Genomic DNA, 13,894 nt, shown 5'->3' with positions numbered 1-13,894 from the left:
CCTTCAGCCTATGTTGTTCCTTCCTGGCTTGCCTTGATGTCATAAATTTCAACTTCATTTCATGTCCCTCATGCCTCAAATAAAGGGAACGTTCATCAAGATTGACCGTTTTAAAATGAAGCCATACCCATCTCAAAAGAAGATGACAAGAGTTCGTGGGAGCAATATCACATAATACTTCATTCACACATTGTCATGTACTGAATTTGATCCTTGCTTGATTTGGATGAAAGCTTGTTGGTAACTTGAGTTTCTCCACCAATCTTTGGCTTACAACATTGTTGTCGCTCTCGTAAACGAATGCAACTGAACATGGGTGGCCTTCGATTAAACACCTTGTTTCTCTACTCCCTTTTCCATAATCTTTTTCTTTACTTCCTTTTCTTTTTCTTCAATTTCCCTTCCTTCTGCAGTTTATATTTCTTCTTTTTCTATATTTTCTTTTTCCATTTTCTCTTTCACCCTATGTTGATCCTTACTGGCTTGTCTTGGTGTCATAAATTTCAACTTCATTTCATGTCCCTCATGCCTCAAATAAAGGGAATGTTCATCAAGATTGAGCGCTTTAAAATGAAGCCATGCCCATCTCAAAAGAAGATGACAAGAGTTCGTGGGAGTAATATCACACAATACTTCTTTCACACATTGTCCTGTACTGAATTTGATCCTTGCTTGATTCGGATAAGCTTGTTGGTAACTTGAGTTTCTCCACCAATCTTTGGATTACAACATTGTTGTCGCTTTCGTAAACGAATGCAACTCAACATGTGTGGCCTACGATTAAACACCTTGTTTCTCTACTTCCTTTTCCATCATCTTTATCTTTACTTCCTTTTCTTTTTCTTCAATTTCCCTTCCTTCTACAGTTTATATTTCTCAATTTTTCTATTCTTTCTTTTTTTATTTTCTCCTTCAGCCTATGTTGATCCTTACTGGCTTGTCTTGGTGTCATAAATTTCAACTTCATTTCATGTCCCTCATGCCTCAAATAAAGGGAACGTTCATCAAGATTGACCGTTTTAAAATGAAGCCATGCCCATCTCAAAAGAAGATGACAAGAGTTCGTGAGAGCAATTTAACATAATACTTCTTTCACACATTCTCATGTGCTGAATTAGATCCTTGCTTGATTTAGATGAAAGCTTGTTGGTAACTTGAGTTTCTCCACCAATCTTTGCCTTACAACATTGTTGTCGCTTTCGTAAACGAATGCAACTGAACATTGGTGGCCTTCGATTAAACACCTTGTTTCTCTACTCCCTTTTCCATAATCTTTTTCTTTACTTCCTTTTCTTTTTCTTCAATTTCCCTTCCTTTTGCAGTTTATATTTCTTCTTTTTCTATTCTTTCTTTTTCTATTTTCTCCTTCAACCTATGTTGTTCCTTCCTGGCTTGCCTTGGTGTCATAAATTTCAACTTCATTTCATGTCCCTCATGCCTCAAATAAAGGGAACGTTCATCAAGATTGAGCGCTTTAAAATGAAGCCATGCCCATCTCAAAAGAAGATGACAAGAGTTCGTGGGAGTAATATCACACAATACTTCTTTCACACATTGTCCTGTACTAAATTTGATCCTTGCTTGATTCGGATAAGCTTGTTCGTAACTTGAGTTTCTCCACCAATCTTTGGATTACAACATTGTTGTCGCTTTCGTAAACGAATGCAACTCAACATGTGTGGCCTACGATTAAACACCTTGTTTCTTTACTTCCTTTTCCATCATCTTTATCTTTACTTCCTTTTCTTTTTCTTCAATTTCCCTTCCTTCTACAGTTTATATTTCTCCTTTTTCTATTCTTTCTTTTTCTATTTTCTCCTTCAGCCTATGTTGATCCTTACTGGCTTGTCTTGGTGTCATAAATTTCAACTTCATTTCATGTCCCTCATGCCTCAAATAAAGGGAACGTTCATCAAGATTGACCGTTTTAAAATGAAGCCATGCCCATCTGAAAAGAAGATGACAAAAGTTCGTGAGAGCAATTTAACATAATACTTCTTTCACACATTCTCATGTGCTGAATTAGATCCTTGCTTGATTTGGATGAAAGCTTGTTGGTAACTGGAGTTTCTCCACCAATATTTGGATTACAACATTGTTGTCGCTTTCGTAAACGAATGCAAGTCAACATGGGTGGCCTTCGATTAAACACCTTGTTTCTCTACTTCCTTTTCCATCATCTTTATCTTTACTTCCTTTTCTTTTTCTTCAATTTCCCTTCCTTCTACAGTTTATATTTCTCCTTTTTCTATTCTTTCTTTTTCTATTTTCTCCTTCAGCCTATGTTGATCCTTACTGGCTTGTCTTCGTGTCATAAATTTCAACTGCAATTCATGTCGCTCATGCGTAAAATAAAGGGAACGTTCATCAAGATTGACCGTTTTAAAATAAAGCCATGCCCATCTCAAAAGAAGATGACAAGAGTTCGTGAGAGTAATCTCACATAATACTTCTTTCACACATTCTCATATACTGAATTAGATCCTTGCTTGATTTGGATGAAAGCTTGTTGGTAACTTGAGTTTCTCCACCAATCATTGGATTACAACATTGTTGTCGCTTTCGTGAACGAATGCAACTCAACATGTGTGGCCTTCAATTAAACACCTTGTTTCTCTACTTCCTTTTCCATCATCTTTATCTTTACTTCCTTTTCTTTTTCTTCAATTTCCCTTCCTTCTAAAGTATATTTTTCTCCTTTTTCTATTCTTTCTTTTTCTATTTTCTGCTTCAGCCTATGTTGATCCTTACTGGCTTGTCTTGGTGTCATAAATTTCAACTTCATTTCATGTCCCTGATGCCTCAAATAAAGGGAACGTTTATCAAGATTGACCGTTTTAAAATGAAGCCATGCCCATCTCAAAAGAAGATGACAAGACTTCGTGGGAGTAATATCACACAATACTTCTTTCATACATTGTCCTGTACTGAATTTGATCCTTGCTTGATTCGGATAAGCTTGTTGGTAACTAGACTTTCTCCACCAATCTTTGGCTTACAACATTGTTGTCGCTTTCGTAAACGAATGCAACTGAACATGGGTGGCCTTCGATTAAACACCTTGTTTCTCTACTCCCTTTTCCATAATCTTTTTCTTTCCTTCCTTTTCTTTTTCTTCAATTTCCCTTCCTTCTGCAGTTTATATTTCTTCTTTTTCTATTCTTTATTTTTCTATTTTCTCCGTCAACGTATGTTGATCCTTCTTGGCTTGTCTTGGTGTCATAAATTTCAACTTCATTTCATGTCCCTCATGCCTCAAATAAAGGGAACGTTCATCAAGATTGACCGTTTTAAAATGAAGCCATGCCCATCTCAAAAGAAGATGACAAGAGTAAGTGGGAGCAATTTCACATAATACTTCTTTCACACATTGTCATGTACTGAATTTGATCCTTGCTTGATTTGGATGAAAGCTTGTTGGTAACTTGAGTTTCTCCACCAATCTTTGGCTTACAACATTGTTGTCGCTTTCGTAAACGAATGCAACTAAACATGGGTGGCCTCCGATTAAACACCTTGTTTCTCTACTGCCTTTTCCATCATCTTTATGTTTATTTCCTTTTCTTTTTCTTCAATTTTCCTTGCTTCTGCAGTTTATATTTCTTCTTTTTCTATTCTTTCTTTTTCTATTTTCTCTTTTAGCCTATGTTGATCCTTACTGGCTTGTCTTGGTGTCATAAATTTCAACTTCATTTCATGTCCCTCATGCCTCAAATAAAGCGAACGTTCATCAAGATTGAGCGCTTTAAAATGAAGCCATGCCCATCTCAAAAGAAGATGACAAGAGTTCGTGGGAGTAATATCACACAATACTTCTTTCACACATTGCGCTGTACTGAATTTGATCCTTGCTTGCTTCGGATAAGCCTGTTTGTAACTGGAGTTTCTCCACCAATCTTTGGCTTACAACATTGTTGTCGCTTTCCTAAACGAATGCAACTGAAGATGGGTCGCCTTCGATTAAACACCTTGTTCTCTACTACCTTTTCCATAATCTTTCTCTTTACTTCCTTTTTATTTTCTTCAATTTCCCTTCCTTCTGCAGTTTATATTTCTTCTTTTCCTATTCTTTGTTTTTCTATTTTCTCCGTCAACGTATGTTGATCCTTCTTGGCTTTTCTTGGTGTCATAAATTTCAACTTCATTTCATGTCCCTCATGCCTCAAATAAAGGGAACGTTCATCAAGATTGACCGTTTTAAAATGAAGCCATGCCCATCTCAAAAGAAGATGACAAGAGTTCGTGGGAGCAATATCACATAATACTTCTTTCACACATTGTCATGTACTGAATTTGATCCTTGCTTGATTTGGATGAAAGCTTGTTGGTAACTTGAGTTTCTCCACCAATCTTTGGCTTACAACATTGTTGTCGCTTTCGTAAACGAATGCAACTGAACATGGGTGGCCTTCGATTAAACACCTTGTTTCTCTACTCCCTTTTCCATAATCTTTTTCTTTACTTCCTTTTCTTTTTCTTCAATTTCCCTTCCTTTTGCAGTTTATATTTCTTCTTTTTCTATTCTTTCTTTTTCTATTTTCTCCTTCAACCTATGTTGTTCCTTCCTGGCTTGCCTTGGTGTCATAAATTTCAACTTCATTTCATGTCCCTCATGCCTCAAATAAAGGGAACGTTCATCAAGATTGAGCGCTTTAAAATGAAGCCATGCCCATCTCAAAAGAAGATGACAAGAGTTCGTGGGAGTAATATCACACAATACTTCTTTCACACATTGTCCTGTACTGAATTTGATCCTTGCTTGATTCGGATAAGCTTGTTGGTAACTTGAGTTTCTCCACCAATCTTTGGATTACAACATTGTTGTCGCTTTCGTAAACGAATGCAACTCAACATGTGTGGCCTACGATTAAACACCTTGTTTCTGTACTTCCTTTTCCATCATCTTTATCTTTACTTCCTTTTCTTTTTCTTCAATTTCCCTTCCTTCTACAGTTTATATTTCTCCTTTTTCTATTCTTTCTTTTTCTATTTTCTCCTACAGCCTATGTTGATCCTTACTGGCTTGTCTTGGTGTCATAAATTTCAACTTCATTTCATGTCCCTCATGCCTCAAATAAAGCGAACGTTCATCAAGATTGAGCGCTTTAAAATGAAGCCATGCCCATCTCAAAAGAAGATGACAAGAGTTCGTGGGAGTAATATCACACAATACTTCTTTCACACATTGCGCTGTACTGAATTTGATCCTTGCTTGCTTCGGATAAGCCTGTTTGTAACTGGAGTTTCTCCACCAATCTTTGGATTACAACATTGTTGTCGCTTTCGTAAACGAATGCAAGTCAACATGAGTGGCCTTCGATTAAACACCTTGTTTCTCTACTTCCTTTTCCATCATCTTTATCTTTACTTCCTTTTCTTTTTCTTCAATTTCCCTTCTTTCTACAGTTTATATTTCCCCTTTTTCTATTCTTTCTTTTTCTATTTTCTCCTTCAGCCTATGTTGATCCTTACTGGCTTGTCTTCTTGTCATAAATTTCAACTACATTTCATGTCGCTCATGCCTAAAATAAAGGGAACGTTCATCAAGATTGACCGTATTAAAATAAAGCCATGCCCATCTCAAAAGAAGATGACAAGAGTTCGTGAGAGTAATCTCACATAATACTTCTTTCACACATTCTCATGTACTGAATTTGATCCTTGCTTGATTTGGATGAAAGCTTGTTGGTAACTTGAGTTTCTCCACCAATCTTTGGATTACAACATTGTTGTCGCTTTCGTAAACGAATGCAACTCAACATGTGTGGCCTTCAATTAAACACCTTGTTTCTCTACTTCCTTTTCCATCATCTTTATCTTTACTTCCTTTTCTTTTTCTTCAATTTCCCTTCCTTCTAAAGTATATTTTTCTCCTTTTTCTATTCTTTCTTTTTCTATTTTCTGCTTCAGCCTATGTTGATCCTTACTGGCTTGTCTTGGTGTCATACATTTCAACTTCATTTCATGTCCCTGATGCCTCAAATAAAGGGAACGTTTATCAAGATTGACCGTTTTAAAATGAAGCCATGCCCATCTCAAAAGAAGATGACAAGACTTCGTGGGAGTAATATCACACAATACTTCTTTCATACATTGTCCTTTACTGAATTTGATCCTTGCTTGATTCGGATAAGCTTGTTTGTAACTGGACTTTCTCCACCAATATTTGGCTTACAACATTGTTGTCGCTTTCGTAAACGAATGCAACTAAACATGGGTGGCCTCCGATTAAACACCTTGTTTCTCTACTGCCTTTTCCATCATCTTTATCTTTACTTCCTTTTCTTTTTCTTCAATTTTCCTTGCTTCTGCAGTTTATATTTCTTCTTTTTCTATTCTTTCTTTTTCTATTTTCTCCTTCAGCCTATGTTGTTCCTTCCTGGCTTGCCTTGGTGTCATAAATTTCAACTTCATTTCATGTCCCTCATGCCTCAAATAAAGGGAACGTTCATCAAGATTGAGCGCTTTAAAATGAAGCCATGCCCATCGCAAAAGAAGATGACAAGAGTTCGTGGGAGTAATATCACACAATACTTCTTTCACACATTGTCCGTTACTGAATTTGATCCTTGCTTGATTCGGATAAGCTTGTTGGTAACTGGAGTTTCTCCACCAATCTTTGGCTTACAACATTGTTGTCGCTTTCGTAAACGAATGCAACTGAACATGGGTGGCCTTCGATTAAACACCTTGTTCTCTACTACCTTTTCCATATCTTCTTCTTTACTTCCTTTTCTTTTTCTTCAATTTCCCATCCTTTTGCAGTTTATATTTCTTCTCTTTCTATTCTTTCTTTTTCTATTTTCTCCTTCAGCCTATGTTGATCCTTACTGGCTTGTCTTGGTGTCATAAATTTCAACTTCATTTCATGTCCCTCATGCCTCAAATAAAGGGAACGTTTATCAAGATTGACCGTTTTAAAATGAAGCCATGCCCATCTCAAAAGAAGATGACAAGAGTTTGTGGGAGCAATTTCACATAATACTTCTTTCACACATTGTCATGTACTGAATTTGATCCTTGCTTGATTTGGATGAAAGCTTGTTGGTAACTTGAGTTTCTCCACCAATCTTTGGCTTACAACATTGTTGTCGCTTTCGTAAACGAATGCAACTGAACATAGGTGGCCTTCAATTAAACACCTTGTTCTCTATTACCTTTTCCATAATCTTTTTCTTTACTTCCTTTTCTTTGTCTTCAATTTCGCTTCCTTCTGCAGTTTATATTTCTTCTTTTTCTATTCTTTGTTTTTCTACTTTCTCCGTCAACGTATGTTGATCCTTCTTGGCTTGTCTTGGTGTCTTAAATTTCAACTTCATTTCATGTCCCTCATGCCTCAAATAAAGGGAACGTTCATCAAGATTGACCGTTTTAAAATGAAGCCATGCCCATCTCAAAAGAAGATGACAAGAGTTCGTGGGAGCAATTTCACATAATACTTCTTTCACACATTGTCATGTACTGAATTTGATCCTTGCTTGATTTGGATGAAAGCTTGTTGGTAACTTGAGTTTCTCCACCAATCTTTGGCTTACAACATTGTTGTCGCTTTCGTAAACGAATGCAACTGAACATAGGTGGCCTTCAATTAAACACCTTGTTCTCTATTACCTTTTCCATAATCTTTTTCTTTACTTCCTTTTCTTTGTCTTCAATTTCGCTTCCTTCTGCAGTTTATATTTCTTCTTTTTGTATTCTTTCTTTTTCTATTTTCTCTTTCAACGTATGTTGATCCTTCTTGGCTTGTCTTGGTGTCATAAATTTCAACTTCATTTCATGTCCCTCATGCCTCAAATAAAGGGAACGTTCATCAAGATTGACCGTTTTAAAATGAAGCCATGCCCATCTCAAAAGAAGATGACAAAAGTTCGTGGGAGCAATATCACATAATTCTTCTTTCACACATTGTCATGTACTGAATTTGATCCTTGCTTGATTCGGATAAGCTTGTTGGTAACTTGAGTTTCTCCACCAATCTTTGGATTACAACATTGTTGTCGCTTTCGTAAACGAATGCAACTCAACATGTGTGGCCTTCGATTAAACACCTTGTTTCTCTACTTCCTTTTCCATCATCTTTATCTTTACTTCCTTTTCTTTTTCTTCAATTTCCCTTCCTTCTACAGTTTATATTTCTCCTTTTTCTATTCTTTCTTTTTCTATTTTCTCCTTCAGCCTATGTTGATCCTTACTGGCTTGTCTTGGTGTCATAAATTTCAACTTCATTTCATGTCCCTCATGCCTCAAATAAAGGGAACGTTCATCAAGATTGACCGTTTTAAAATGAAGCCATGCCCATCTCAAAAGAAGATGACAAGAGTTCGTGAGAGCAATTTAACATAATACTTCTTTCACACATTCTCATGTGCTGAATTAGATCCTTGCTTGATTTGGATGAAAGCTTGTTGGTAACTTGAGTTTCTCCACCAATCTTTGGATTACAACATTGTTGTCGCTTTCGTAAACGAATGCAAGTCACCATCGGTGGCCTTCGATTAAACACCTTGTTTCTCTACTTCCTTTTCCATCATCTTTATCTTTACTTCCTTTTCTTTTTCTTCAATTTCCCTTCCTTCTGCAGTTTATATTTCTCCTTTTTCTATTCTTTCTTTTTCTATTTTTTCCTTCAGCCTATGTTGATCCTTACTGGCTTGTCTTGGTGTCATAAATTTCAACTTCATTTCAATTCGCTCATGCCTAAAATAAAGGGAACGTTCACCAAGATTGACCGTTTTAAAATGAATCCATGCCCATCTCAAAAGAAGATGACAAGAGTTCGTGAGAGCAATTTAACATAATCTTTCTTTCACACATTCTCATGTGCTGAATTAGATCCTTGCTTGATTTGGATGAAAGCTTGTTGGTAACTTGAGTTTCTCCACCAATCTTTGGATTACAACATTGTTGTCGCTTTCGTAAACGAATGCAAGTCAACATGGGTGGCCTTCGATTAAACACCTTGTTTCTCTACTTCCTTTTCCATCATCTTTATCTTTACTTCCTTTTCTTTTTCTTCAATTTCCCTTCCTTCTGCAGTTTATATTTCTCCTTTTTCTATTCTTTCTTTTTCTATTTTCTCCTTCAGCCTATGTTGATCCTTACTGGCTTGTCTTGGTGTCATAAATTTCAACTTCATTTCATGTCGCTCATGCCTCAAATAAAGGGAACGTTCATCAAGATTGACCGTTTTAAAATAAAGCCATGCCCATCTCAAAAGAAGATGACAAGAGTTCGTGAGAGTAATCTCACATAATACTTCTTTCACACATTCTCATGTACTGAATTAGATCCTTGCTTGATTTGGATGAAAGCTTGTTGGTAACTTGAGTTTCTCCACCAATCTTTGGATTACAACATTGTTGTCGCTTTCGTAAACGAATGCAACTCAACATGTGTGGCCTTCGATTAAACACCTTGTTTCTCTACTTCCTTTTCCATCATCTTTATCTTTACTTCCTTTTCTTTTTCTTCAATTTCCCTTCCTTCTAAAGTATATTTTTCTCCTTTTTCTATTCTTTCTTTTTCTATTTTCTCCTTCAGCCTATGTTGATCCTTACTAGCTTGTCTTGGTGTCATAAATTTCAACTTCATTTCATGTCCCTCGTGCCTCAAATAAAGGGAACGTTCATCAAGATTGAGCGCTTTAAAATGAAGCCATGCCCATCTCAAAAGAAGATGACAAGACTTCGTCGGAGCAATATCCCATAATACTTCTTTCACACATTGTCATGTACTGAATTTGATCCTTGCTTGATTTGGATGAAAGCTTGTTGGTAAATTGAGTTTCTCCACCAATCTTTGGCTTACAACATTGTTGTCGCTTTCGTAAATGAATGCAACTAAACATGGGTGGCCTTCGATTAAACACCTTGTTTCTCTACTTCCTTTTCCATCATCTTTATCTTTACTTCCTTTTCTTTTTCTTCAATTTCCCTTCCTTCTAAAGTATATTTTTCTCCTTTTTCTATTCTTTCTTTTTCTATGTTCTCCTTCAGCCTATGTTGTTCCTTCTTGGCTTGCCTTGGTGTCATAAATTTCAACTTCATTTCATGTCCCTCATGCCTCAAATAAAGGGAACGTTCATCAAGATTGAGCGCTTTAAAATGAAGCCATGCCCATCTTAAAAGAAGATGACAAGAGTTCGTGGGAGTAATATCACACAATACTTCTTTCACACATTGTCCTGTACTGAATTTGATCCTTGCTTGATTCGGATAAGCTTGTTGGTAACTGGAGTTTCTCCACCAATATTTGGCTTACAACATTGTTGTCGCTTTCGTAAACGAATGCAACTGAACATGGGTGGCCTTCGATTAAACACCTTGTTCTCTACTACGTTTTCCGTATCTTTTTCTTTACTTCCTTTTCTTTTTCTTCAATTTCCCTTCCTTTTGCAGTTTATATTTCTTCTTTTTCTATTCTTTGTTTTTCTATTTTCTCCGTCAACGTATGTTGATCCTTCTTGGCTTGTCTTGGTGTCATAAATTTCAACTTCATTTCATGTCCCTCATGCCTCAAATAAAGGGAACGTTCATCAAGATTAACCGTTTTAAAACGAAGCCATGCCCATCTCAAAAGAAGATGACAAGACTTCGTCGGAGCAATATCCCATAATACTTCTTTCACACATTGTCATGTACTGAATTTGATCCTTGCTTGATTTGGATGAAAGCTTGTTGGTAAATTGAGTTTCTCCACCAATCTTTGGCTTACAACATTGTTGTCGCTTTCGTAAACGAATGCAACTAAACATGGGTGGCCTTCGATTAAACACCTTGTTTCTCTACTTCCTTTTCCATCATCTTTATCTTTACTTCCTTTTCTTTTTCTTCAATTTCCCTTCCTTCTAAAGTATATTTTTCTCCTTTTTCTATTCTTTCTTTTTCTATGTTCTCCTTCAGCCTATGTTGTTCCTTCTTGGCTTGCCTTGGTGTCATAAATTTCAACTTCATTTCATGTCCCTCATGCCGCAAATAAAGGGAACGTTCATCAAGATTGAGCGCTTTAAAATGAAGCCATGCCCATCTTAAAAGAAGATGACAAGAGTTCGTGGCAGTAATATCACACAATACTTCTTTCACACATTGTCCTGTACTGAATTTGATCCTTGCTTGATTCGGATAAGTTTGTTGGTAACTGGAGTTTCTCCACCAATCTTTGGCTTACAACATTGTTGTCGCTTTCGTAAACGAATGCAACTGAACATGGGTGGCCTTCGATTAAACACCTTGTTCTCTACTACGTTTTCCGTATCTTTTTCTTTACTTCCTTTTCTTTTTCTTCAATTTCCCTTCCTTTTGCAGTTTATATTTCTTCTTTTTCTATTCTTTCTTTTTCTATTTTCTCCTTCAGCCTATGTTGATCCTTACTGGCTTGTCTTGGTGTCATAAATTTCAACTTCATTTCATGTCCCTCATGCCTCAAATAAAGGGAACGTTCATCAAGATTGACCATTTTAAAATGAAGCCATGCCCATCTCAAAAGAAGATGACAAGAGTTCGTGGGAGCAATTTCACATAATACTTCTTTCACACATTGTCATGTACTGAATTTGATCCTTGCTTGATTTGGATGAAAGCTTGTTGGTAACTTGAGTTTCTCCACCAATCTTTGGCTTACAACATTGTTGTCGCTTTCGTAAACGAATGCAACTAAACATGGGTGGCCTCCGATTAAACACCTTGTTTCTCTACTGCCTTTTCCATCATCTTTATCTTTACTTCCTTTTCTTTTTCTTCAATTTCCCTTCCTTCTGCAGTTTATATTTCTCCTTTTTCTATTCTTTCTTTTTCTATTTTCTCCTTCAGCCTATGTTGATCCTTACTGGCTTGTCTTGGTGTCATAAATTTCAACTTCATTTCATGTCGCTCATGCCTAAAATAAAGGGAACGTTCACCAAGATTGACCGTTTTAAAATGAAGCCATGCCCATCTCAAAAGAAGATGACAAGAGTTCGTGAGAGCAATTTAACATAATACTTCTTTCACACATTCTCATGTGCTGAATTAGATCCTTGCTTGATTTGGATGAAAGCTTGTTGGTAACTTGAGTTTCTCCACCAATCTTTGGATTACAACAATGTTGTCGCTTTCGTAAACGAATGCAAGTCAACATGGGTGGCCTTCGATTAAACACCTTGTTTCTCTACTTCCTTTTCCATCATCTTTATCTTTACTTCCTTTTCTTTTTCTTCAATTTCCCTTCCTTCTGCAGTTTATATTTCTCCTTTTTATATTCTTTCTTTTTCTATTTTCTCCTTCAGCCTATGTTGATCCTTACTGGCTTGTCTTGGTGTCATAAATTTCAACTTCATTTCATGTCGCTCATGCCTCAAATAAAGGGAACGTTCATCAAGATTGACCGTTTTAAAATAAAGCCATGCCCATCTCAAAAGAAGATGACAAGAGTTCGTGAGAGTAATCTCACATAATACTTCTTTCACACATTCTCATGTACTGAATTAGATCCTTGCTTGATTTGGATGAAAGCTTGTTGGTAACTTGAGTTTCTCCACCAATCTTTGGATTACAACATTGTTGTCGCTTTCGTAAACGAATGCAACTCAACATGTGTGGCCTTCGATTAAACACCTTGTTTCTCTACTTCCTTTTCCATCATCTTTATCTTTACTTCCTTTTCTTTTTCTTCAATTTCCCTTCCTTCTAAAGTATATTTTTCTCCTTTTTCTATTCTTTCTTTTTCTATTTTCTCCTTCAGCCTATGTTGATCCTTACTAACTTGTCTTGGTGTCATAAATTTCAACTTCATTTCATGTCCCTCGTGCCTCAAATAAAGGGAACGTTCATCAAGATTGACCGTTTTAAAACGAAGCCATGCCCATCTCAAAAGAAGATGACAAGACTTCGTCGGAGCAATATCCCATAATACTTCTTTCACACATTGTCATGTACTGAATTTGATCCTTGCTTGATTTGGATGAAAGCTTGTTGGTAAATTGAGTTTCTCCACCAATCTTTGGCTTACAACATTGTTGTCGCTTTCGTAAACGAATGCAACTAAACATGGGTGGCCTTCGATTAAACACCTTGTTTCTCTACTTCCTTTTCCATCATCTTTATCTTTACTTCCTCTTCTTTTTCTTCAATTTCCCTTCCTTCTAAAGTATATTTTTCTCCTTTTACTATTCTTTCTTTTTCTATGTTCTCCTTCAGCCTATGTTGTTCCTTCTTGGCTTGCCTTGGTGTCATAAATTTCAACTTCATTTCATGTCCCTCATGCCTCAAATAAAGGGAACGTTCATCAAGATTGAGCGCTTTAAAATGAAGCCATGCCCATCTTAAAAGAAGATGACAAGAGTTCGTGGGAGTAATATCACACAATACTTCTTTCACACATTGTCCTGTACTGAATTTGATCCCTACTTGATTCGGATAAGCTTGTTGGTAACTGGAGTTTCTCCACCAATCTTTGGCTTACAACATTGTTGTCGCTTTCGTAAACGAATGCAACTGCACATGGGTGGCCTTGATTAAACACCTTGTTCTCTACTACCTTTTCCGTATCTTTTTCTTTACTTTCTTTTCTTTTTCTTCAATTTCCCTTCCTTTTGCAGTTTATATTTCTTCTTTTTCTATTCTTTCTTTTTCTATTTTCTCCTTCAGCCTATGTTGATCCTTACTGGCTTGTCTTGGTGTCATAAATTTCAACTTCATTTCATGTCCCTCATGCCTCAAATAAAGGGAACGTTCATCAAGATTGACCGTTTTAAAATGAAGCCATGCCCATCTCAAAAGAAGATGACAAGAATTCGTGGGAGTAATATCACACAATACTTCTTTCATACATTGTCCTGTACTGAATTTGATCCTTGCTTGATTCGGATAAGCTTGTTGGTAACTGGACTTTCTCCACCAATCTTTGGCTTACAACATTG

Source organism: Vigna unguiculata, chromosome 7 (assembly GCF_037176805.1).
Source record: "Vigna unguiculata cultivar grain cowpea cultivar isolate G323 ecotype 2 chromosome 7, ASM3717680v1, whole genome shotgun sequence".
Taxonomy (NCBI): Eukaryota; Viridiplantae; Streptophyta; class Magnoliopsida; order Fabales; family Fabaceae; genus Vigna; species Vigna unguiculata.
This window is presented reverse-complemented; position numbering follows the sequence as displayed.